General features: G+C 37.0%; 1 protein-coding gene and 1 pseudogene across 4 annotated transcripts in view; both read right to left on the bottom strand.

The window, feature by feature from the left end:
- AGPAT3 (1-acylglycerol-3-phosphate O-acyltransferase 3) overlaps nucleotides 1-27838 on the bottom strand; it is a 189195-nt gene that overhangs the window by 45716 nt on the left and 115641 nt on the right. The gene's annotated exons all lie outside the window — the stretch shown is intronic.
- Nucleotides 1574-2678, bottom strand: LOC118838562 (annotated as a pseudogene).

Raw genomic sequence — 27838 nt, 5'->3', positions numbered from 1 at the left:
TGTTTATTGCCTTGCTAATACAATGCTCCTAACCCTCTGTCCTAGGCCCTCTTCTCTTGGTCCTCTATTCCCTTAGTGTGCTCATCAGGTCCCATGTTTTAATTATCGTCTTTAAGCAGATGATAATCAGAATGACTTGTTCAGCTCCAACCCCTTTCCTGATCTCCAGACTTACATCTCCAACTGCCTATTGAACATCTTTGTCCCATAGACATCTTAAATTCAACTTATCCAAAGCTGAACCTACTTTCTTTACTCCTAAACTCTCCCTTCTTCTCAGCTTCCCTATTATCGTGGCATGTCCTACCATCCTCTTGTCACCCCATCTCACAACCTGTGTCATCCTTTATTTCTCACTTTCTCTCATACAACCCTCTCCATTTGCAATAAGTTGCCAAGTCCTGTCGATTGCACCTTTGTGACATCTCTTATTTATAATCACTTCTCCAACACTGTTAGATGTCTAGCCAAGAGTCCTGACTCTGTCAATCCAGCAGCCCTTCCCTTCATTTCATGTGTGTATGTATGTGCATCCCACTACCACCAGTCTCAAAAGCCTGTCTTCTACTTCTGTATAGGACTCTGAATCATAAATAGTTGTTTTTTTTTTTTGCTTTATAAAGTGACTTTTTATTTATTTATTTTTAAAAAAGAATTTTTTCTTTTTAAAAATTTATTTCTGGTACAGTTTATTGTTTATGTATAAACAGTTTTTTAACTAAAAAATGCTGCATTGCTACAGTTACCTGGTTTACTATTTTTCTTCTAGCATTAGAGAGTTTTCTGATAACTGGTTAATATTCCAACTCTAGTTATATGATGCTATATATTGGTTTAAAGTATGAGAATACAAATCTACCCTCACTAACTTTTGTGTTTATCCACATACATTTCATTATGATTTTAACCAGTTCTTCATATTTTTATTTATATTACATTAATTGTTTATATTAATCCGGGGTGTATTATCATATTTACTATATTGATTCAGCTCTTTCCAGAAATATTTCATTTCAATTCAACAAATATTTATTCAGTACCTATAATATGTGTGAGGAATTGTGCTAGGTGCTAGGGATACAAATAGAAAAGTAAAATAGTACCTGCTCTCAAAAGGCATACAATATAATTAAAAGAAAACACAGGGGCAGCTAGGTGGCACAGTGAGTAGAGGACCAGCCCTGAAGTGAGGAGGACCTGAGTTCAAATCCAGCCTCAGACACTTGACACACTTACTAGCTGTGTGACCTTGGGCAAGTCACTTAACCCAGTTGCCCTACCTCCCCCCTCCAAAAAAAAAATAATTCAAGTTCCTGGAGAGCCAGAACTATTAAAAAAAACCCAAAAAAATGATTAACAGATATGGCAGGTATGTAATGAGTAGTATCCCTTCAATTTAATGTATATAGTTAGTATCCTTTAATGACAGTTTAAAATGTTTTTATTTTTGTAGCTTTCATCCCTTCCTTAAGAAAGCTAAGAATACTTAAACAAACAATTAGTTTCTTAAAGCTGACAAGATAATGTCCCATTAATGGCCTTATAATTAACTTTCCACATATATACCCTGCTTTTAGCTGACAGATTTGCACTTGATCCAGTGATATGCATCACAAATCTCAAACGGTGCTTCTCTGTAATAGCCTAATTCTTCCAAAGGTGGCTCTGTATCAGTTGTAGCAAACTGGAAGGCATCCTCAATCTCTTTCCTTTTACATTAAGTTTCTTTAGTTCCTCAGTACTGGTAAGGTTTTGTTCACCATATTATCCTTGAAAAGCATGATCTGTAGTATAACTGAACCCAGGGTCACTCATGCTGTATCCATAATAATGGTGTGGTCTGTAGTTCCATCAACCTGGGACCCTTTCCTGATATGCAGCAGGCAGCTGCAAATTTTGCTGATGTAGGGGCACACAGAACATCTATACCATCTACTCTTGTTCTTGAAACCCTTATCTCTTGTCAGTGTTGGCTGCTGCTGTTTACATATGTTCCCACTCCATATTGATTATTCCCACAAATAAAAATACAAGGTAATTTTCACAAAGCTGCCATATTGTAAGGTTCAAATATCTGACCTTTATTAGCAGCACCTTCTCTGTACAAAGTCAAACAGACCTCATCTGTTCCAGTGTACTCATAGGCCAGGCCAATACTAGGTCTCAGAGCTACCCAAGCTCCAACAATGCCGCTGCCACCATTAGAAGTTCTTAACATACACATGCATCAATCCTCCTTTTCTTTTAGCATAATCTCCTCTTTGTCCTGAAAACTGCCAGAATTTCTCCAATGGGAAGTTCATAAGCATAGGTAAAACCAGAAGTCAATAGGCTGTCATCAGATGATCTGATTTATACCAGCCTCAAGCCCCACACCACAAGCTTCCTGACCATCATACAAGTGGCAGAAACCATGTGTGATCTTATGCTTATACAAATAGTCTGCTGTCAATCCCATCCCACAGACAGCCTACATTGTTTTATAGTACTTGAGGCTCTCTTCCCTTGTGAGAACTGGTATGTCAGGAGAGCCCTGTTTGGGTTGATAAAGATCACATGTCAATATCAAATGAAGCATCATTTGCAAAGTTTCAGGCCGCCTGCCATAACACTCTTCCAGCTGGTTTCTGTGTAGCATTCATCATCATGGTGGAAACCACAGGGAGCATCTACTTCATGGAGCAGTAGCCCAAGGTGGCAGGACTGGAGGGCACAGTGCGCTGAGTCTCTTTTGGGAGCCTGCATCTTTCCCCAGGAGATATGGTTGGGAAAGGAGAGAATCCTCTCTATTGAGTTTAATATCACTCATTGAACCTGTCAAAAATTTTTAGATCTTCATTCTGTCATCCATTAGCTTCAGTCAACCTGTATGTTATCTATAGATTTGTGAGGACTGCTAAACATTAAGAAGCTACAATAAAATTAAATAAAATTCACTATAACCAAATATTTTAATATAACCAAAGTCTGAGACTTCGTTAAGTGTGTGCTTGCACCTGGCCATAAAACACAGTAAATGAAATGGGGGAGAATGGCTAGGCACTACTGGAAAAACAAATCAAAGGACAATAATTTTCATAACTTTTTAGTAACAAATAGCTGTTTCTCATATTTATGCAACTATACATTCATACAAACCAGATGCTGACTCAGTCCTCAGAAGGACTGAAGCAACCTTACTTGCCTCTTTTCCTTTGCTACCTAGATAATAAGGGTTGCAACAGATCTAACTGTAAGGAGGTAGCAGCATCAATAGCCAGGGGCAATCAGCAAAACTTTATCATTCTACCTTTGTTTTTGGCTTCATCATTCATAGGCTATAATTATCATTAATTTGGAAACCATAATGTTAAAAATTTCATCATTAAATAATTAAATCCTTGGAGCCTTATATCTTTTCAAAATAAGTTTTAGTTGATGTTATCTGTTTTTCACATCATCATAGTTATCCTAAATATCCTTCCCCTACTCCTCTCAGAGAGCCACCCCATAACATAATTTTTTGGTATGTAGCTCTTTTCATTTACATCATTGTAGTCATTGTGCATATTGTTTTCTTGGTTCTGCTTACTTTACTATGCACCAGTTCATGTAGATTTTTCCATGTTTCTATGGAATCATCACATTCATCATTTCACACAGTAATATTCCATTACATTCATGTACCAAAATTTATTTAGCCATTCTCCAATTGATGGGCATCTACTCTGTTTCCAATTCTTTGAAATTTGTGTTATGACAGCACTTTGTCCTGCTATAAATATTTTGGTGTATGCAGAGTCTTTCTTCCTATCAGTGGTTTCATTAGGGTACAGGGTCATGACATTATGGAAAGTCTGGGTCAAAGGGTATGGACATTTTAGTCATTTTATATGCATAATTCTAAATTGCTTTCCAAAATGGTCACAGCTCCATCAGCAATGTATTGCTGGGCCTATCATTCTACAACCCTTCCAACATTAAATAATGACCTTTTTTAATCATCTTTGCAAATTTGTAGAATGTGAGGTGAAACCTTAGGGTTATTTTGATTTGCCTCTCTCCTTTATTAGTGATTTGGAGTATTACTTCATGAGATTGTGAATACTTTGTAATTTTCTTCTTTTGAAAACTGTTTGTTCATATTCTTTGACCAGTTATTTATTGGGGAATGTCTATTAATCTACACATATTTATTTATTTATTGTTTAGATATCTTGGATATAAAACCCTTATCAGAGAAGTTCATTACAAAGATTTTTTCCCCATTCTTCCATTTCACTTCTTATCCTAGGTACATTAATTTTTTTCTGTACAGAAGCTTTGTAGGTCCATGCAGTTAGTTATCCATTTTATGTTTTGTAATTACCTCATATTTCTTGTTTGGTTAAGAATACATCACCTACCCATAGCTATGACAGGTATATAATCTGCTTCTCTTCTCATTTGTTTTTATATAATGATTTGGAAAATTAAGGTCATGTTTCCATTTAGAATGTTTTATGGAATACAGTGTAAGGTTTTGGTCTAAGTATAATTTTTCTAGCACTTTAGATTTATTCTAAAAGCATGGCATCTGTTTATCTAGCTCAATTCTAGAGAGAATGCAAAACTAAGCACTTCCAGATTTCATGGGATGACACAGTATAAATAGCTACAACCACTATTACTTCTTTGAGGAGAAAGAATGGTTTCCCCTTGGCTATCAGCTATACTTTTTTAAACAGCTGGATCAAAATGTGTCAGTTTCATAAGAAAACAAAATTTAGCTGCTTCACCAATTATTAAGATGAAAAACTGAATGGTAAAGGAGAACTAGCTAAGTGATCTATAGTCTTTATATAGATCTTTCGCTACACTAAAAATACTAAAACGTCATGTAAACTTTAAAAGAGAAAAAGAGAAAATGTTGGGACAAATTCTAGTATATGAATTCTATTTTTTAAAAAAGAGAATGTATAAGAAGATGGAAAAACCTGAAAGACCTATAACTTTAGCCAACAAAATACATTCTAATCCTAAGTGATGACATACATTCAGGTTACTGTTTCTTTTTAAATTTATTTTTTATTTTTAGTTTACAACACTCAATTCCACAAGTTTTTGAGTTCCAAATTTTCTCTCCTTCCTCTCCTCCTCCCTCCCCTCCATTTGTAATAAAGGACCACGGAAAGATAAACTAAAAATTAATCGAAAACTAAATAATCTAATCCTAAAGAATGAGTGGGTAAAAGAACAAATCACAGAAACAATTAATAACTTCACTCAAGAGAATGACAATAATGAGACAACATACCAAAACCTATGGGATGCAGCAAAAGCAATTCTTAGGGAAAGCTTTGTATGTCTAAATGCTTACATGAATAAATAGAGAAAGAGGAGGTCAATGAATTGGGCATGCAACTGAAAAAGCTGGAAAAAGAACAGGTTACTGTTTAATAACCCAATTTTCTCTCATTACTGCAAGCCCAAGCATAGAAGGTAACTAGAATAGCTGATAAAGGGGGAACTGCAGAATGAATAAAAAATAAGAACCCTCAAGGCTGTGCCACTGACCTCTTACACAAGATGCTGAGAAAGGTAACTATTTACTTCTCTTTGTTCTTCACTGGCCATATCTCATTTGTTGCTGGACGTACTACTACTTATACCTTCTCAACACTTCCTGAATCTGTCCCTTCTTCAGGCATAACTTTTGCTTAGTTAGGGTCTGACCAGTGTACCACAGTGGAAAGCATCTTGGAGCACAGGCTAGGAGACGTTGGGATCTATGCCCAACCTTGCCATTAACAAGCTGAGGGATCCTGAACCAGGACTTAGTTTCTTTAGGGCCCCTTTTGTAGGCAATGATGGTGCAATGGAAAGAGGGCTGGATTTGGAGATGAAGGACTTAAATTTAACTGCCACTTACTCGATATGTGACTTAACCTCTAGAAACCTTAGTTTTTTCATTTATAAAATAAGGAAGTTAGACTCAGTGGCCTTGGAGGCCCCTTTTCCAGCTCCAATTTTGTAAGATTATATATTTTAATCTGATCTTATTTTATATGGAAGTAAACTGAACAAAACTCAGCAACTAATTTTTTATGGGGTGCAAAGAAGTCAAAGATGACTCATAAATTGTTAACCTGGGCAACTAAGAGGAGGAAGATGCCTTCAAAAGAAATAGGGAAGGCTTTTTGAAGTGGAGTTTATCCATTTTGGACATATTCATACATCTGGGTAGGCAGTCTATGATGTGGACTGGAGTTAAGAGTACCAATTAGGAACTGATACATAGCTCCAAGAGTCATCTGCATAGAGATGATATCCATGGGAGTGGATGACCTTGCTAAAGGACACAATATATGGGGGGGACAGGACAGAAGTATTGAGAGACTTCCATATTCACAGTGTAAAGGATAGATGATGATGATTCAGCAAAGGAAACTAAAGACGGCTTAGACGGGTAGATATTCTCCCAGTGATGATATGTGACTATGAATCAGGGAACACTGAGATACTCAATAAATCAAAATTGTAGGTAAGGTATTACTGATTAATAAGTTTAAATTATATTCCCTCAACCTATTCTCAGAGAGCAAAACATTATGTCAAAGGTTTCTATATGCTCTATTTGGTATTGTTTCCTTCCAAGGTGGAGGAGGAAGAGGTGGTAGAGAAGGGAATATTTCATATATGTATATGTGTGTACATATATATATGTACATACACACACACATACGTGTGTGTGTGTGTGTGTGTGTGTGCAAAAGTAAGATAGTTTGCAAGTTGGTCAGACTAGTGGTAGAAAATTTCCTGTTAGGAATTTATCAATTTGAAAGTTGGAGCCAAAAGTGGGGTGGGTGGTTCAGAAACACCAATTTTGTTTTTATGCGTGATCTTCTTAAGCAGTGGGTCATTTCTAAAATCTGTCCTTCCAGTGTGTGTAAAATGATTTTCAAACTTTAAAATACTATTTAAATGTTAATTATTACTAACATAATTGTGCCCTGAATATCAAGTTCCTGCCCAAGACTATGTAATCTTAACGATGCTTTCTCAATTCATTTTGGCAGTACAATTTGGTCCCACGTGATTCATCAGAAGAATAATAGTAGTTACCCATCTGACAAGTCTTAGAAGGTTTTCTGCCAGTCAGCCAGTTGCTGAAAATTATCAAGTTCCTATTATGTGCCAGGCACTGTGCCAAGTAAGAGTTGCCACATCATGGATACAACCCTTGGAAAGATAGAAGGCTCTTTGCTGTTATCACACCAACAAGCAGCTGCCTTAATGTCCTTCAGCAAAGAATCACCAGCAATTACTGCCTGGCTCTGATTCTTATTGGATCTGACAGCATCTGTGTATCTACGTTATTATGAATGTGAAAACAAGCAACTGCTTCTTTCTTAAAGTGTCCAGGTCTCTTGTCCTTATGATGAATCTCAAATGTGTTCCTAAGCTCCAAATGTTCAACAATTCTTCCCTTTTTCCTATGAAACTTTCTTCTACTTTTAAAACCTGACATGTATTCATATTCCCCTTCAGAGCTTATGTGAATTACTTCACTTCAATGGATCTCCATTTCCTCATAAGTAATATGAAGAAGTTGGACTTGATGATCTCCTTGGCCCCCTCTGGCCTTGCCATTCTTTGCTTAAAAAGAAAATCAGATATTACGAGTCAGGGATATCTGGAATATAGAAGAGAATAAAATCAGGGTAGTTACTACAGAAGACACTACTTTTTATTCACAGAATAGGTAATTCTGTTTTGATTCAGGAGAAGACAGAAATGGGGGGACACAAGACTATACTAGAGTAGGAAGTAGGAGAAAAGGGAGATTATTATATCACATAATAGAAGTGTCCAAATTGTTTAAACATGGAGGAAATGGGGGAGAGGCAGGAAAGGTAAGCTCTCCCTCACTTTCATCTGAACTAGATAAAAGAAGATTGAACTTCATTACAAATACCCACATCCACACACATAAACATTACAGTATAGCAGAAATGGGAGGAGGGGGAGAATATGTATTTTCATAGCCCCTACTATCATATACGTGCCAGTCTACGCTAATGAAATTGAGGTTAACAGAAGTTAAGTGACCCGCCCAGGATCATACAGTTAGTAAGTGTCTGAGGTCAGATCTGAACTTGGATATTCCTGACTTCCAACTCAGTGCTGAATACACTGCATCACTAGCTACTTCTAAAGGGCAGGGACAAGGAAAGGGGAAAGAAGGATTTAAAAGGAGGGGCAGAATATGTAGAGGAATACTCATAAGCCAAACAAGCTCCAATGTCATCCCAATGAATGGGATGAGCTTATCTGCTAAAGAGAGATTAAAATAAGAGTAAAAAAACTAGGACGCTGGGGTGGGGGACGGGGAGAGGAAAGAGGACAAGGGGCAGAGAAGAGTTGCAACAGGTAAAAACAGGTCATTAAATTTCTAGGTTACAAGAACTAAATAAACTCCTTCTCTTTTACCGCTTTCTTCTTATTTGTCAAGTGGTAGGTAGAAGCAAAAGGAAGAAAATGTTACAAGACAAGATGGAAGGAAATAAACAATTAGTCATAATCATGAACATAAAAGGAATAAACTCACCCATAAAACAGAAGAGGATGACAGAATGCATTGGAAAAAAAGAATCTACAACATGCTTTTTATAAAAAAATATGCTTGAAACAAAGTTTTCTATAGAGTTAAAATGAAGGGCTAAAACACACACAGTTGCAGAGGGAAACAGAGACAGAGATATTGAATTATAATATAGGCTCAAATAAAAGTGTTTAAGAACAAAGAGGAAATGGAGAACTTGTTTGGTAGCAGAGGCAGGAATGCTGTAAGAGTTGCCTCTAAACTCTTCTCTTCTGAACTGGGAGATATCAGGGCCAGAGTTATCACTGGTGAGTATATTATTCTCTTGGTTCTGTATATTTCACATAAGTTTTTATATGCTTTGGAATTTTTCACATTTGTAGTTTCTAATAGCATAATAATTTCCATTTCAGCAACATACCACATTCAGCCATTCCTCCAATTAATGAAAACATAAATTGTTTCCAATTTTTTGTATTTTCAACAGTGCCACTAGGAATACTTTTCTACAAAAAGGTCAGGTTTTTCCCCCTAAGAATAACCTTAGGGCACATCCCAGGAGTAGGAATAATGGACCAAAGAACATGAACAGCTTTCTAATTCTCATCTAATAATTCAAAATGTTTTCTAAGGTGACCATGTCTTAATAGTTTTATGAGTGGTATAATAGCACACATTCTCCCCTAGCTATGTGAGAACTGAATTTGAAAATTTTAAACCATGTTTTCTCATTTAATGGGCATAAAGTATTATCTCAGCAGTAGTTTCAATTTGCATTTCTTTTTTCTGAATCACAGAATCTAAAAGTTAGAAGAAACCTCAGGGATCATCTAGTCCAAACTGAACTTAATATAGCATGTCCTTGACAACAAGCTCCATAAATGGTCCTCTAGCTTTTTGAAAACTTTCAGTGAGGGAGAACCCATTACCTCTGAAGGTGGTCCATCTCACTTTTGGATAGCTCTAATTTTTAGGAAGGTTTTTCTTAAATCAGTCACAAATTTGCCTCTCCATAATTTCTAATTGTTGGTCCTACTTCTGTAAGCTGGGGCCAAGCAAAATAAATCTAATGTCACAAGATTTAAGAAAGGCAAAAATCCCAATTTATAAAAGAAGAAAGTAAAGCCTGTAAACCATAGGCCAATATACTTGACTTTTATTCCTGGAAAAACTTCAGATAATATTGATAAGGGAATGCTTTGAGAATAGTTAGAAAAGGGAGCAGTTATTACAAAAAGCCCACATGGCTTCATGAAAAATAGGTAATGGAATAGATGAACAAATTCTGGCATATGAATGGACAGCTAGGTACTGATTAATGTACTAATGAATCCAATGAAGTGGTCACATTATTCGAATTCACACTATTCAAAGTTATAACAACATGAAAGATATGGTAATTAGTTCCAGTCCAATGGAAATATAATGAAAATTTCTAGGTTACAAGAACTAAATAAACTAAATAAAAAAACTTTAAAAATTAAGTTTTATGAATGTAATATAACAGGAAAAGAAAAGAAAAATGTATTTCTGATTCAAGTTCATTACAAAGTGATGAAGTAGTTACAGAAAGCAAAATCTTAAACATTAAAAAAAAAATTCCTGAATACCACTTCTAAAGATAAGCTTACATTGATTACATGATGAAAATGTTATTTTTGTTTAAAACATTTTAGGACACCAGAATAAAATATCCTCTCTTTCTTTAAATCTTCATACACAGAGTGGTATAAACAGAGAGCTCTACCTACATCTTAATGAATTTGCATGCTCACATTCTCATGTAATGAACAGACTATAGTTGGATGACTTGGGGCATTATCTAAAATCAGTATGCTTTGAACTGGCGCAAAATGAAGTGAACAGAACTAGGAGAATGAGTACACAGTAATAGCAACATTGTTCAATGATCAACTATGATTGATTTAGCTCTTCTCAGCAATGCAATGGTGGGCAGAATCTAACTTTAACATAAAATTCAAAGTCAAGAAATATACCCTTGTGGGGGGGGAATGGATATTTAATGAAATAGAAGACTTTCAAGCATTCTTGATAAAAAGCTAAGAACGAAATGGAACATTTGCCATTCAAACCAAAGACTCAAGAGAAGCATAAGAAGGTAAACACGAAAGAGCAATCGTAAGAGACTCAATAAAGATAAACTGTTTATACTCCTATATGGAAGATGATGCATGTAACTTCTAAGAAATTTACCATTATTAGAGCAATTCAAAGGAGTCTACATAAGCAGAGGGCATGAGTGTGACTCATTTATATTGGGATGACCTCAAAAAAAATTAAGATGTAGAAAATTTTCTCACATAAAAGAGGCATGCAAGAAGGAGTTTTTATAGTGGAGGGGAAAATAAGCAGGGTGGGGTGGGCAATGCTATTCTCTCTCTCTCTCTCTCTCTCTCTCTCTCTCTCTCTCTCTCTCTCTCGTAGAAAACTATCTTACCCAGTAGGAAACAGGAGAGGAAGAGAATAAAAGATATAGGGTGAGGGGAGAAATGATAAAAGGGAGAGCAGATTAAGGGAGGTAGTGGTCAGAAGCAAAACAGAATTCTGAGGAAGGACAGCATAAAAAGAGCAAAGAATAAACAAAAGAAAATAGGACAGAGGGAAATGCACAGCTAGTGATCACAAATGTGAATATGAATGGGATGAGCTTACCCATAAAATGGAAGGAGATAGCAGGGTGGATTAGAAGATAGAATACAACAATATACTGTTTGCAAGAGAGACACTTGAAATAGACACACAAAGTTGAAATAAAAGGCTATCTATTATGCTTCAGCTGAAGTAAAAAAGCTATGATTAAAAACAGAATCTTGATACAATAATACAAGAAATAATTAAAGAAAATAGTCCTGAAGCATCAGAACAAGAAAGGAAAGTAGAAATTGAAAAAATAAAGAAATAAAGGTAAATTTGAAAGTATTTCTATAATTATATGCAAACAAAACCACTAATTTAAATGAAATAGATAAATAGATATAGAAAATATAAAACATACACATTAACAGATTAAGAAATAGGCAATTAAATACCCAAATCTTGGGAGGAAATGAATTGAACAAGTTCTAAAGGAACGTTCAGAAGAAAGGACTATATGGACTAAAAGTGAATTTTATCAAATATTCAAAAGACAAATCCAATATTACCTAAACTGTTTGTAGAAACAGGAAAAGAAGGGATCCTACTCAATTATGATACAAATAAGGTCTTGATATTTAAACCAGGGAAAGACAAAAGAGAAAGAATAGACCAATATCTCTGATGAAAATTCACACAAAAAATCTGAATAATATATTAACAAAGTGGCAATAGTAACATATAAGAATAAATTGTACAATATGACTAAATCTAAACCAAGAATACAGGATTCAAAATTAGGCAAACCATAAACTTAATAGACTACATATATTAACCAAACAAAAGTGACATGATTATATCAACAATTCATGAAAAGGTTTTGATTTTTTAAAAAAAACTCTTGATAAAAAAATTCATTTCCCACCCTGTTGCACTTCTTTGAAATTCTCCATTACAATACCATCCCAGGTACTTTCCTCCCCCTTAATCTCCACTTTTTGGCTTATTTTTATGCATTGTCTTCTCCCATCAGTCTCCTTTTTTCATCCACATCTCATTCATTAACCATGGATATCCCCCCTCCAAAGGTCTAACCTAGGCCCTCTTATTTTCTCCCTCAACAGTATCTCACCTAATCACTTCATCACTCCCATAAGTTCAATTACCATGTCTAAGCAGATGATTCTCAAATCTATTAATTCAGCTCTAACTTCTCTCCTGATTTCCAGTCTCAATCACCAAATGCTTACTGGACATCTCTAATGATGCCCTGTAGACACCTCAAACTCAATATGTCCAAAGCAGAGCTCACTGTTTTTCCTCACAAACTCTCCCCTCTTCCCAACTTCCATATTATTGCCAAGTACAGCATCATCTTTGCTTGCAACCCAGGCTTGCAACCTTGTTGTCGTCAGTGATTCCTCTCTTGCACTAATTCTACATGTCCAAATCTGCTGTGAAGTCATGTCATTTCTACCTTCAGAAGAGATCCCTTCTATGTCCTCTTCTCTCCACTCACCTCTATGGTCCAGGCCCTCAATATTTCATACCTGGACTACTGCAGTAGCCTTCTGGTTGGCTTCCTGGCTCAAGTCCCTTCACTTCAATCCATCCTCCATTCAGCGATAAAAGTAACTGTCCTAAACCACAGGTCTGACTATGTTTCTTCCTTTACTTGATAAACTCCAGTGACTCCTTATTACCTCCAGGATCAAATATAAATTCTCTGATGCCTTCACAAACTGGCCCTTTCCTACCTTTATAATTTACTATCCTCCTCACATGCCACAATTCAGCTTTACTGGTCTTCATATTGTTCCTTGCACACAACACTCCACCTTCCAACTCCATGTCTCCACTGACTGTCCCCAGTGCCTAAAATGCTCTCTCTCCTCACCTATGCCTATTGGCTTCCTTCAACATTCACCTCAAATTTTACCTTCTTCATAGGCCTTTCCCAGTCTACTACACTGCTAGTGGGATTATATTCCCATTCCCTGTGGGATTATCTCTCGTTTACATCGTAAATATCTTGAATGAACAGAGTACTCTGTGTGTTTTCTCACCCACTAGAATGTAGACTCCTTGAGGAGTAGGAACTGTGTTTCTGACTTTCTTTGTATTCTTTGTTCTTAGCATAGTGCCTGGCCTACTGTAATAATTTAATGTTTACTGATGACTGCCAATGAGGTCCTGAACTAAGTTGAATACTGGGTGAGTGAAGGGAAATAGCTGGATGCAAGAGAGTTTGTGATGTGGGGATGTGGGACTGAAGCTCCAAAGAGACTGTGAATGCATATATAAATATGTCAGTCATCAGCATAGAGAAGATAATTAAACCTTTCAGCACAGTGCCTAGCACATAGTGGCACTTAATAAATAAACGTCTGATTGACTGAAACCTATATGAGTTGATATGGTCATTGAAAGTGTAGACACAGAACAGAAGAGGGCCTAGAACAGAGCCTTGAGGAACACTCAGGGGATCCTCATATAGAAGATGAACCAGCAAAGGAAGGGTCAGATAGGTAGGAAGGAAGGAAGGAAGGAAAGGAAAGAAACAAGTATTTATTAAGTACCTATTACATGCCAGGAGCTATGCTAAGAACTTTACAACTATCTCATTTAATCCTCACAACAACTCTGGGAGGTAGGAGCTATTATTATCCCCATTTTATAGTTAAGGAAACTGAGGCAGACAGATGTTAAGTAACTTGCCCAGGATCACACAGCTAGTAAGTATCTGAGACCAGATTTGAACTCAGGTTTACTGATTTCAGGCCTAATGTTTTATCCACTGGGCCAAGGAGAACCAAGAATGATGCACTTACCATTCACAAAAACCCAGAGAGGAGAGAGCATCTGGGAGGAGAGGGTAGTCAACAGTGTCAAATATAGCAGAGAGGTTGAGGTAAAATGCTGAGAAAAGACCATCAGATTTGGCAAGTAAGAGATTGCTGGTAACTTTGGAGACTACTTTCTGTTGAGTGAAGAGAGTGGAAACTAAATTGTGAGAGATGAGAAGTGACTAAGAAGAGAGAAAATGGGGCTGCTTTTTTCCAGGAGTTAAGAAACAAAAGAAATGGGGCAATATTTGACTGGATGGATACAGGCATGTTTGAAGGTGACTGAAAAGAACCAGTACATAAGAAGAAGGTGAAGGACAGAGAAAGAGACGAGTTGCAGAGGATGGGATCAAGTGAATAGATAAATTGCTTTAACAAAGAGAAGACCTACCTCATTGTCAAACAATGGAGGAAAAGGGGAAAGAGAGTACAGGATGATATCAGGAGGATTTGAGAAGAAGAGAGGGGAAAAAGTAGGATTTTAACATTAAATAGCTTCCATTTTCTCAGTAAAGAAGGTTGACAAGTGAGAAAAAGTAGGAGAAGAGAAAGTGTGGGAGGAAGGAAAGAAGAGAAGGTTCGGGATAGTTTTTGTGGGGAGATAGGAATTGGGGTGGGAGGGAAGTACTGCGTTTTTACAGCAAAGACCTACTTGAAAAATTAGTTTCCCCAGTGAGCCAAGTTGTATGATTTCATCTAACTCCATTCAGCAGCGTATAGGAACAGAAGGGGAGAAATAACCCATAGCTGGGATTTGGTAAAGGACATACTCGTGGATTCGGACAGAGAGCAAAGGAAAAACTGTAGAATAGAGGATGGTATAGAACTGAATTGACTAACTACAGGGTTGAGACTGAAAAGAGAAAAAAGATAAAGTCAGAGCAGGCATTATGGTCTGAGGAAATACTGAGCAAGGAGGTAATTAGAGATCTCAGTGTGGTCTGGCTGATGCAAAAGGAAATACAGAATGACAGGCAGCTACAATCATACAGACAATTATTTGAGTTTTGATTAAGGAAGTAGAACACTTCTAGAAAATACTGAGGAGCAAGGTATGATCATCCATGTGTCCTGATGAAGTGGAGTGAAGAATTAAGTCATGGGATTTAAGGAGACTGAGAAATTGGAAGGTTAGGGAGTTAGAGGGATCATCAATGTTAAAGTCCCCTCACATAAAGGCAAGTGTTGAGGAAGTAGTAAGCCAGGTTTTGAACTACTTGAAAAAGGAGAGAAAATGACCTCCTGGTATAGGGTAGTCAAGAAATGAGATGCTGAGTGATAGTTGTTAAGGGGGAGTATGGAAGTGGCAGTAGAAAACAAAAAGTATTCCTACTTCCCCTCTAAGACCAGTATGTTCAGGGTGTGAGTGAAGGTATATCTAGCACTGGAAAGGATGGCCACAGATAAGTGTCATCAAAGGTGACAGTGACTTCTCGATGGAAGCCGAAGGAATTTAAGAGAATGTGGTGGCCAAGATGTCAGAGAAAAGGCAGCTCTCTCAAATTCCCCTCCAAACTTTAAATAATGCTTCAAAACAAATCCTGGAGGAGCAGATCCCACAAAAGGACAGAGTTAAACAATTTTCCAGCCCAAGATAATTTAGGTCTTTCCCACTGGGGCTAGAGAAGAGTGCAGTCCAGCTCAGGCAACACTGTGGAAAGACAGCAGCAAGGCATGGCATTAGCAAGCCTTGGCAAGCCAGCAACAGGCCTTGGGGGCAACTCAATCAGCAGCAAGAGCTAGCAGTTTTCAGCCAACGTAGGCTAAAGGGGTCGGACAACTGGTCAGGAGATTGCAGGGTTTCCTTTGCAGGCACTGGATGTAGGACTCATATGCAGATCTGGGTTGCAGTCCCAGGTCTCAATCCCAGAGGGAAAAGAAGTACTAGCATACCAGAGCTTGTGGCTACAATGGAGCAAGAAGCCTGGTCACAGCTCCAGGGTGGGAAAGAGTGCTTGGAGTCACACAGACCAGAGCACTGGCCAAGGGAGTAGTAAAGACACCTCTCCTTAGATCATACTGACTTGAAAAACTAAAAACTTATGGGTTCCCAGAATTATCTCTGAAAATGGCTACATAAAACCCCTGAAGCTTAGGACAGTGCCCCCTCCTCTATGGAAGCAGAGCTACACTTTAGCATAATGTTAAAAGTCAAGAAATAGGCTGGAAAAATGAGCAAAGAGCAGAAAAAGATCCTGACTATAAAAAAGTTACTATGGTAACAGGGAAGATCAAAACACAAACTCAGAAGAAGACAACAAAGTCAAAACTGCTACATCTAAAGCCATGAAGAAATGTGTAAATTGGTCCAAGGTCCAAAAAAAAGAATTCCTGGAAGAGCTCCAAAAGAATTTTAAAAATCAAATAAGAGAGTTAGAGGACAAATTGGGAAAAGAAATGACTAACACAAAAAAAAATCATGAAAAAAGAGTCAACAGCTTGGTAAAAGAGACACAAAAAATACTGAAGAAAATAATACCTTAAGAAGACAGAATAAGCCAAATGGTAAAAGAAGCACAAAAGTCCAATGAAGAGAAGAGAGAGGAATTCCAGAGAAAGCAAAATTGGCCATGTGGAAAAGGAGGTAAAAAAAAAAGCTCCTTAACATTAATTCCTTAAAAATTAGAATTGGGCAAGTGGAAACTAATTAATCCATGATACACCATGAAACAATAAAATCAAAAGAATGAAAAAAATTAAAGAAAATGTTAAATATGTCATTGGAAAAACAACCAAACTGGAAAATAGATAAAGGAGAGATAATTTAGGAATTAACGAACTGCTTGAAAGCTGTGATCAAAAAAAAAGAGCCTAGATGTAATATTTCAAGAAATTATCAAGGAAAATTACTCTGATTTGCTAGAACCAGAAGATAAAACAGACATTGAAAGAAACTGCCAATCACCTCTTGAAAGACATCCAAAATGAAAACTCCTAGGAATATTATAGCCAGATTACAGAGCTCCCAGATGAAGGAGAAAATATTGCAGGCAGCCAGAAAGAAACAATTCAAATATCATGGAGCCACAGTCAGGATTACACAAGATATATACTAGCTTCCACATTAAAGAAATGAAGGGCTTGGAATATGATATTCCAGAGGGCAAAGGAGCTAGAGTCACAACCAAGAATAACCTACCCAGCAAAACTGAGTATAATACTTTGGGGTGGGGGGGGGGGAGATGGCTATTCAATGAAACAGAGGTCTTTCAAGAATTTCTGATGAAAAGATCAGATCTGAATAGAAAATCTGACTTCAAATACAAGACTAAAGAGAAGCTTTAAAAGGTAGACAGGAAAGAGAAATCCTAAGGGATTCAATAAGGTTGAACAGTTTACATTCCTATATGGGAAGATGATACTTGAAGCTACTATGAATTTTATCATTATGAGAGCAGTCAAAAGGAGTATACATAGACAGAGGATATAGGTGTGAGTTAAATAAGATGGGATGATTATCTAAAAAAATAAAATGAAGGAGTGAGAAAGAGGGATGTACTGGGAGAAGGAGAAAAGGAAACACAGAATGGAGTAAATTATCTCACATAAAAGAGGAACAACAGCTGTTACAGTGGAGTGGAAGATGGAGAATATTAGGGGAGCACTTGAACCTCACTCTCATAGGAATTGGCTCAAAGAAGGAATAATATACACACTCAGGTATAGAAATCTGTCTTACCCTCTAGGAAAGCAGGAGGGGAAAGTGGTATGAGGAGGAGAAGCGGCTGGAAAAAAGGGAAGGAGGATGGGGGAGGCAGTAGTCAGAAGCAAAATACTTTTGAGGGTAGACAGGGTGAAAGGAGAGGAAAAAGTAGGATAAACAAGGGGGGAAACAGAATGGAGAGAAATACACAGTAATCATAACCATGGAAAAATTTGTTACAGCAAGTTTCTCTGATAAAGGTCTCATATCTTAAATATATGGAGAACTAAATCCAATTTATCAAAATAAGAACCATTCCCCAATTGATAAATGGTCAAAGGATATGAACAGACAGCTTTTAGACAAAGTGTTCAAAGCTATATATAATCATACGGAAAAATGTTCTAAATCACTATTGATTAGAAAAATGCAAATTAAAACAACTCTGACATACCACCTCACATGTATCAGATTGGCTAATAAGACAGAAAATGAAAATAAAAATGTTGGAAGGGATATGGGAAAATTGAGACACTAATGCACTATGGTATAGTGTAAACTGATTCAACCATTCTGGAGACTAATTTCGAAGTATGCCCAAAGGTCTATAAAATCATGAATACCCTTGTATTGTTAATGGAAATGGGAAGATCTTTCCCATCCACTAACAGGTCTATGTGACCTGCTTGAGTCACATGCAAGCCTGAGTGACATGAGCAAGAAGTTGGAGTGAGTTGGAGCTGGGAGAGAGAGGAGGCAGAGAGAGCAAAGCAGCAGCAGCAGTGAGAGAGGGAGTGATTTTGCTTAAGGGAGTCTGTTTGTAGGGAGACTTGACCGAGGGAAGGCTTGGGGATGTTTATGCTCCCTACATTGATAATGTGTATAGATTCCTTTGTTGCTATGACAGATTTGGCTTTCTGGTGTTTGAATAAATATCTTGGTTTCGTCTTCCATGGGGAGAGTCTGTTATATCTTGTGATTCAAACCTGGAAATACGCTGGCATACTCATAGAAGCCACTGTGGTTATCACATTGGCAATATAATCCTTTGATCCAACCATACCACTACTAGGTCTGCATCCCAAAAAGATAAAAAAAAACAAAAAGGAAAAGGACTTACATGTACGAAAATATTTCTAACAGCTCTTTTTGTAGTAGTAAAGAATTGGAATTGAGTCGATACCTATCAGTTGGGAAATGGCTAAAGAAGTTGTGGTATATGATTGTGATGGAATACTAGTAAGGAACAGCAAGCAGGATGCTCTCAGAAAAATCTGGGGGACTTACATGAATTGGTGGAAAGGGAAATGAGCAGAACCAGAAGGACACTATACACAGTAGCAATAATACTGTATAATGATCAACTGTAAATGACTTGGCTATTCTCAGAAATAAAATAATCCAAGAAAATTCCAAAGGACTCAAAATGAAAAGTACTATCCATCTCCAGAGAAAGAATGAATGAAGTCTAAGTGCAAACTGAAGCATACTTTTTTTTAACTTTATTTTTCTTGAGTTGTTTTTTTGGGAGGGTGGATATTTTTTTTCTTTCACAACATGACTAACGTGGAAATATATTTTACATCACTCTACAGTTACCAAATTGCTTGCTTTCTCAATGAGGGGGGAGGGGAAAGATGGAGAGACTTTGGAACTCAAAATTTTAAAAAACAAATGTTAAAAATGTGTTTAAGCATATAATTAAGAAAAATAAAATATTAATTTTTAAAAAACAATAGAGGCCGAGAATGAAGTTTATTTATTAAATGCATTCATTAAATACATGTTAACCGAATATTTATTTGAGGATCAGCTCAGGTGCCACCTCCTCTGTGAAGCATTCCTTGACCTTCTCTCCCTTTTCAAACAAGGTACTATTATTGTAATACAAGGAAAATTAGGAACCCCTGAGAAACCCCTAGCTACTGACAAGCACCCCCAGAGAGAATGGACTCAGATATCTTTGGCATTTAGCAAACCCCCTGGGACTCCATGACTCCACCAAGGAATGTCAGTAGATGGGACCATCCCACTGAAGGACAACCTGGCAGACCCTGTCTAGCAGATATCCCTGGGGCTCCGTGACTCCACCAAGGAATGTAAATGAGATTATCCCACTAGTACGATAACCTGACTGAATCTTTTGATCAGCCAGGACCTTTGTTCCTGTTTCCCCCCCACACTCTGTACCCCCATATCCTATATAAGCCAAGCCATCACCCCAACATATTTGCCACTGATTTGTGGTGCCGTACCCCAATGGCCGCCGGCTAATAAATTCTCCACCTAAAACTTATACTCTGTGGTGTGTCTCGCTCGCTTCTGGTATAACATTATATTTATCTGTATATAAGCAGTGGGGCAGCTAAGTGGCACAGTAGAAAGAGCTCCGGACCTGGAGTCAGGAAGACCTGAGTTCAAATCTTGCCTCACACACTTACTAGGTGTATGACCCTGGGGAATCGCTGCAGAAGGAAAAGGAAAACCACTTCAGTATCTTTGCCAAGAAAACCCTAAATGGGGTCAGAAAGAGTCGATACAACTGAAACACTGAAAGGACAGAACAATAACAAAGTATCCCTGGAGAAGAATGTAAAGCTCCTTCAGGGCAGGAACAGTTTTGTTTTTGTTCTTGTATTCTTTTTACCTTACATACTGTAGGTGCTCAGTAGCTGCTTTTTTCATTGAATAGCTAATGGTATCGAGTTAACCTATAATTAAGAATTTAACCAGTGCAGGTCGATCTTTCCCTATTTTACATTAGTCTCACATCTTCCAAGAGTAAATTAAAGTACAATCACATAAAGAAGTAAGTTTTCCTCCTATGTCTACAGTATTTGTTTACTTAACTTTGTTTACTTAAATTGTCTGCTTGTTTAAAAAAAACAACAGAGGGAACTCAGAGAAGTGGTTCAAGCACACACACACACACACACACACACACACACTTCAGAACAACAGTGTTGCTAAGTGTCACTGCTAAGAATGAAACAGCAAACTAGGTCAGAGGAGGGAACTGATCCTATGTAAAATGAACTGAGACCAACGTCAAGCACTACTCTGCTTACGAACTAACTTATTGTTCAGGAAACTTATATCATTTAAACTCTAAGAATAAGTGGCTCAACTAGTTAATTATATCTTTAAGAATTAATTTATCATTTTCATGCTATACAAATCAAACTATCAAAGAGATAATTTACAACACTCAATGAATTAAAATTTATTTTGAGAAACAAAAGATCTAGACTATCAAGGAAAATAATGAAAAAAGTAGAAATGAAGGAAGAACAGCACTTCTAGAACACATTATAAAGCAGTGGTCATCAGAAACATGCTATTAAACATGGTATTAGTTTTAAAAACAGAGAAGTAGATCAATGGAACAGCATAAGGGAGAGTCATAAACAATGGAACTCAACAACCCAGCATTTGATAAACTGGAAAATATAAATTATTTAGGAAAAAACTCTCTATTTGATTAAAAAAAAACTTCTGGAAAAGTTAGAAGGCAGTCTGGTAGAAATTAGGCTTAGATATACATATCTTACACCATATTTCACAATAAATTCTAAATAGATACATGACCTTTATATTAAAGATCTTACTCTAGAAAAATTAGAAGAGAAGCAAATCATATAACTTTAACACCTATGTTTTAAACAAACAAGAAATAAAGGAAACAATAAAAGACTAAGTAATCTTGATTACGTAAAACTGAAAATTTTCTGCACAAACAAAACTAATGCATGAAGATTAAGAAGGGAAAGGGTTATCAAGATCTATATAAATTAACACACACACACACACACACACCAAAACCTACAGCCATTTCCCAATAGAGAAGCAGTCAAAGAATATGATTGAGCAGTCCTTAAATAAACTATTGCAATCATTTCATTATCAACAAGAGAAATGCAAATTAAAACAACCTGGAGGCTTCACCTCACCCTCAGCATATTGGTAAAGATAAGAAAAGACGTCAATATTCAATGCTGGGGGTGTCGTGAAAAGATGGATACATTACTCCACTATCAGTGGAGCTGTGAATAAGTATAACCATTTTGGAAAGCAATTTGTTATTATGCAAATAAAATGACTAAATGGTATGCCCATATCCTTTAACCCAGAGATTATACTGCTAAACTTATATGCCAAGGAGGTCATTGATAAGAAATTCCCCATACAGACCAAAATATTTACAGTAGCCCTTTTTTATAACAGCAAAGAACTGGAAACAAAATAGATGCCCATCACCTAGGGAGTGGTTAAATAAACTGTAGTACATTAATGCAATGGAATATTACTGTGCTGTAAGAAATGACAAATACATGAATATAGAGAAGTATGAAAATGTTCTATTGATGGATTACTGATGGATTTTGGTGATTGTTTTTCCTCTTACATGAACTGATACAGAAAGAAGGAGAACCAAGAAAACAAGATACACAATGATTACAATTTAAATGGAAAGAGCAGTAACAACAAAACAACTGAAAGTGAATTATCTCAAAGGCATTCCCAGCTGTATACAGTACAGATTGTTTCATATGCAGCATTTTTTCTGCTCTGTTTTGTAAAGGAAAACATTCACGTTTATTGATTTTGTAATGTTTCTAATAATAAAAAGGCAAAGAAAAGAAACTGAATGTCTTAAGAGTTACAAAGAACAAGGGTACTCAAAAGAGCTATATAAGAGGATACTTTCTTTCATCCTCTTCCCCCTCCCACCTTCACAAAGGTGGGGGGCGTAGAACATTGCATGCATTTCCAAACTTTTTCAATGTATTCCAGCCACCAAGTTTATAGTCTAGGTGTCTTCCTCACCTCCTCTCTCTCATGCTCCATAGCCAATTTATTGCCAAGTCTTACAGATTCTAGCTTGGCAACATCTCTCTTATGTGCCCTCTTCTCTCAACTACCATAACCCTGGTACAAGCCTTCATCATCTGCTAGTGTATAATTTATTGCCCCTAGACTAAATTTAGGCATTTTCTTTGTTGCAATAACTTTTTCTTGACACCTATATAGAGTCAACCAATTTATTTACTACCAAGTATATAGGGATAAATGTTAGGAATATGTTAATATACCCACAATTATTTAATTTATTGCCTATACTTCCTTTCCTCTCACTCCTACTCAACCCCCTGTAATCAGGCTTCTGATCTTAGCACTCAACTGAAACTGCTTTATTAATTATCAAATCTGACTTCTTTTCCCCAGTCCTCCTCCTTCTTAATCCTGTTAGGAAATGACACTATTGATGACTTGAACCACCTAGATATTCTCTTTATCTTGTGTTTCTGTGACATTGTTCTCTTTTAGTTCTCCCCTCCTGTGCAGATGGCAGCTTCTCAGTCTGCTTTGCTAGATCACCATCCATCAACTCCCATAATTGTGAGTCTTCCCCAAGGTCCCTAGCCTGGGCCCTCTTCTTTCTCATTACATCCATCCTTTCAAGCGGTGATCTCATCAGCTGAGCTATTATCTCTATATATCCAGTCCTAAACTGTCTCTCCTGAGTTCTAACATGAGACTACCAACTGCCTATTGGATATTTTCCCATTAAATGTCCCATAGTCAGTTCAAACTCAGTATATTTAAAATACAACTCATCATCTTCCGTACTCCTGCAGTCCGGCCCTATTTCCAAATTCTCTGCTTCTGCTGTGGGTACTTCTAGTCAGCTGGGTTTCACAACATCAGAAACATTCTTTCTTCTTCATTCTTCCTCCCCTCCCCCTCCCCCATATATTTGGTGGCTAGGTAGAACAATAGGTAAAAAAGTAGATTTGTAGTCAGAAAGGCCTGAATTTGAATCCAGTCTCAGACATGTACAAGCTGTGTGAAGACTTTGGATAAGCTACTTAACCTCTATTTACTTCAGTTCCTCATCTATAAAATGGGGATAATAACAAGGCTGTAAAATGTTCTGGAAACCTTCAAACACTACATAAACGCTGGCTATTATTATTATTAATAATCACAATGATTAATAGATCATAATACTTTTCTCATGTGAAGATATGTCTTGGTTTCCAAAAGGAAAGGAAAATAAATTATAAGAAAAATTACCATTACTTACAGCATACCAGGACAGTCTAGAGATAATAAAACAACTGCCATCTGAATATGGATATTGGCAAGATAGACTGACAGCCCTTTGCACTGATTCATCAGTATATATGTTTTAGAGAAATGGTACAGATGGAGAACTGCAGAGAAGGAAGAGAGCAGACTGGACTGCCTTTGGAAAATTGTTCCGTGCTTTTAATAATCCCAAGTTTTTACCCAAATGAAAACACACTTTAAAAAAATAAGTTTTATTGATACTTTTCTTTTAGCCTGTGTGCTTCCTTGGTACCTCTCTAATATGTTAAGAGACGTAGAGAAAGGTACCCATGTGGGTCTGCTGAGGATTTACAGGAAGATAAAGACAAGTGCCATACATATGAAAAAGCATAGATGTGTTATAATCGATGTCACTAGAGGATAAATCACAAATCTAATGAAGTACAGAAGTATTAATAAAATGTAGGTTTATGTATAATAAGATTTATTTTCTAGAACTGATAGAATTACCTAAAACTGGAGTCCTGGAAACTTTCCCTATACTTGAGTTATATTTTCATTACTATTGGTATGGAATTTCACATTAAGAATTCTTTTCTTAAAACTATTGCTTTAGTAGAATGTTTTAATCAGATGAAGTTGGAAGATAACAAATAGAGGATAACCTTTCCTGTTTGTGCAGGCCAGGTAGAGAGCTTGTCTATTCTTGTCTATTCTGGCAGCAATGTGATATTGAGAAAGCTAAGTCTGTCTTCAGCTGCCAGCCTCACTTTGCATTCTTCATGTTGAATGCTTCCTTTTCTATTCACTTTTAGGAGTTGCAGTGTTTCCTTTATCCTTCCCAATATAAAAATCTCCTCCTCCAAAAAGCAAATTAGGTCAATGTATTACTTCTCTCAAGGGTATTCCCATTTTTAATTTTAGCTCTCATTGCAGAATAAAAGACTTTGTTATCATATTAAAAACATTTTAAGGATCAGACAGCAGATAGGGACTGCTGCTAACTCTGCCTACCTGGAAAGCCAGCCCAGAAACTCTTATTCAACTGGGAATCTGGGGTCTAAGGAATAGGAGCAGCTGCATTAGCAGGAGAATGCAAGTAGATCATGCACTCAAGGATTAAAAAAATAAGCAAGCTTTACCAGAGGCAGGTCTTCATAACTCAAAGAGGAAATAAGGGGAAAGGGGGAGGGGAAAGAGGGAGGGAAAAAGGAGAAATGAACAGAGGAGCAAAGGACAGGAGAGAGAAGAGAACAGGAGGGAGGTCAGGATGTTTCCTCTGGTTTCCAGAAATATCACATACATCTTCCCTTTTATTTCCTTCATTCCCATTTTGTCTTCTCTCAACCCCATTTCCACCATTTCCTTTTTCATTTCAGCATCTGACAGATTAGGTTTTTTGGTTTTGTTTTTTTTTTTAATAATGCGTGCAGTAACATCAGAGTACAAAAGTTACAAAGTAGTCCAAACTTTTTTAGGTAAGAAAAAACTGGAAACAAGTAAATGGTAATTAAGGAATGAATGAACAAATACAATATGTAGATCTATTACTGTGGTATGAGAAATGACAAATGAAACTTATTCTGAGAATTCAGAGAAATATAGAAAGACCTTTATGAGCTAGTACAGAAGACCTAAACAAGCCCAAGAAACAATATACAAAGTTACTACAATAATGTAAACAATTCTAAAAGGAACTCTGATGAACTGTAATGGCCAATCATGGTCCCACGGTACTAATTACAAAATAGGCGTGTCCTTGAAGTACAGAGAGAGATGCTACGAATGCGGAATGTGGACCACGCTGGCAATCGATCAATTAGTCCACAAACATACGTTAAGTGCTCACCACATGCCAGACTCTGTGTTAAGCACTAAGGATAACAATAAAAAGCAAAGCCAGTTCTTGCTCTCAAAGAGCTTACATTCTAATGGGGTGGGGGGAAACAAAATATATAAATTATAACATAAAAGATAAATGTAGAATGGGTGGAAGATAATCTTAGAGTGGATAGCACTAGAAGCTGGGGAGAACCTGGAATACTCCCGAAGGAGATAAAATTTGAGATGAGTCTTAAAGGAAAGAAGGGATTCAAAGAAATGGAAGCTGACAAGGAGAACATTCTAAATATGGGAGACAGCCAATACAAATGCCTGTAGATAAGAAAGCAAGTATCATTTCTTAGGAACAACAAGTGGACCTATTGTGGAGTACAGGTAGGTAAGTAGAATGCAGGAAAATTAGAAAGGGAGCAGATTATGAAGAACTTTAAATTTTAAAGAGAAGACTATATATATAATATTTGATACAGGAGTTGATGGGGAGTCACTGAGTTGACTGAGTAGAAAGGATGACATGGTCAGAGCTGAATTTTAGGAAAATCACTTTTGGCAGCTGTGTGCAAGATGGATTGGAATAGGAAGAGATATGAGGCAGGGAGACCAACTAGAAGACTATTACAACAGTGAAAGAAATTATAAGATTTGGCAACTGATTGGATAGGTGGAGTGAGTCAGGGAGGAGTTGAGGATTACCCTTAGATTGTGAACCTGGGTGACTGGAAAGACGGTGGTGCCCCCAACAATAACAGGGAAATGCCAACACTAATGAATTCTGTTTTGGACATGTTGCACTTAAAATTCCTATGGAGCATCCACTTTTAAATGTCCAATTCAGTTGATTAATGTAAAACTGAAGTTTAGGAGACAGACTAGGGCTGGAAATACAGATGTGAGAATTATTTCCCTGGAGAAGATAACTGAACCCAGGAGAGCTGATGACATCATCAAGTGAGAGAGTATAGAGAGAAGAGGCCCTAGGACAGAGCCTTGGGGAACACCTATGTTGATTGAGCATGGTATGGATGATGACCCAGAAGAAGAGCCTAAGAAGAAGTAGTCAGAGACAGGTGGGAAGAGAACTGAGAAAGAATGGTGTCACAGAGATAAGAGAATATTCATGCGGAGAAGGTGGTCAATATTGTCAAATGCTACAGAAGTCAATTAATATCAAGATCTAGAAGAGGATATTAGATCTGGAAATCAAGAAATTGTTAGTCTCATTTGGAGAAAGAAATTTCAATTGAAAAGAGAGGCTAGAAGCTAGATTGTAGAGGTTTTAGAAGAGAGGAGTAGAAGCACTGGTTGTAGACAGATATTTCAAAGAGTTTAGCTGAAAGGGGGAAGAGAGATAGAGGAAAGTAAGTGGTAAACATGGTAAGATCCAGTGATGGTTTTTTAACTATAGAGGTTGCAGGGAAGAATTCAGTTTATAGGACATGCTTAAAGATTAAACAATGGGAATGATGATTTTCTTTATATGGTTTTCTTTGTTATAGAGGAAGGTTTGATGATGGCAGGTAGGTGGGAAAACTGAGGAAAGGGTGCGTGTGAGAAGGTGGCGGTGGTGGTAGTGAGGAAATAGCTATTGTTTTGTTTTAAAAAGGCCTCAAGGATACTTCCAGGAGCCAGGATGGCATTAGTAAGCAGGAAATCACCTTAACTCTCCCATATTCACCTCCAAACCTCCATACCACAAAATAGCACCCAAAAATGAATCCTAGAATAGCAGAACCAGCAAAAAGATGGAGTGAAACAATCTTTTAGATCAAGAAATCTGGAAGATTGGCAGGAAAGGTCTGTTTTACTCATGTAAAAAAGGAACTCAGTCCAGCACAGGAAGCATCCCAGCAAGGCAGAAACAAGCAGCAGGAGGTCCTGAGGACAACAATGTCCCCAAAGAAGAATGAGAATTGGGTCTCAAACCCAGAAAAAAAACTCATGGAAGAGCTCCAAAAAAAAGCTTAAAATCAAATAAGAAAAGTAGAAGAAAAATTGGGAAAAGAAATGAGAGTGATGAAAGAGAATTATGAAAAAAGAGTCAACACTTTGAAAAAAGAAGACAACTCCTTAAAAAGTACAATTGGCCAAATGGAAAAGGAGATACAAAAGCTAATTGAGGAAAACAATTCTTTGAAAATCAGAATTGGGCAAGTGGAAGCTAATAACTCTATGAGACAACAAAATCAAAAGAATGAAAAAATAGAAGCAAATGTAAAATACCTCACTGAAAAAACAAGTGACCCAAAAAATAGATCCAGGAAAGTTAATCTCAGA

Source organism: Trichosurus vulpecula, chromosome 2 (genome assembly GCF_011100635.1).
Source record: "Trichosurus vulpecula isolate mTriVul1 chromosome 2, mTriVul1.pri, whole genome shotgun sequence".
In the NCBI taxonomy this organism is placed as follows: domain Eukaryota; kingdom Metazoa; phylum Chordata; class Mammalia; order Diprotodontia; family Phalangeridae; genus Trichosurus; species Trichosurus vulpecula.
This window is presented reverse-complemented; position numbering and strand designations above follow the sequence as displayed.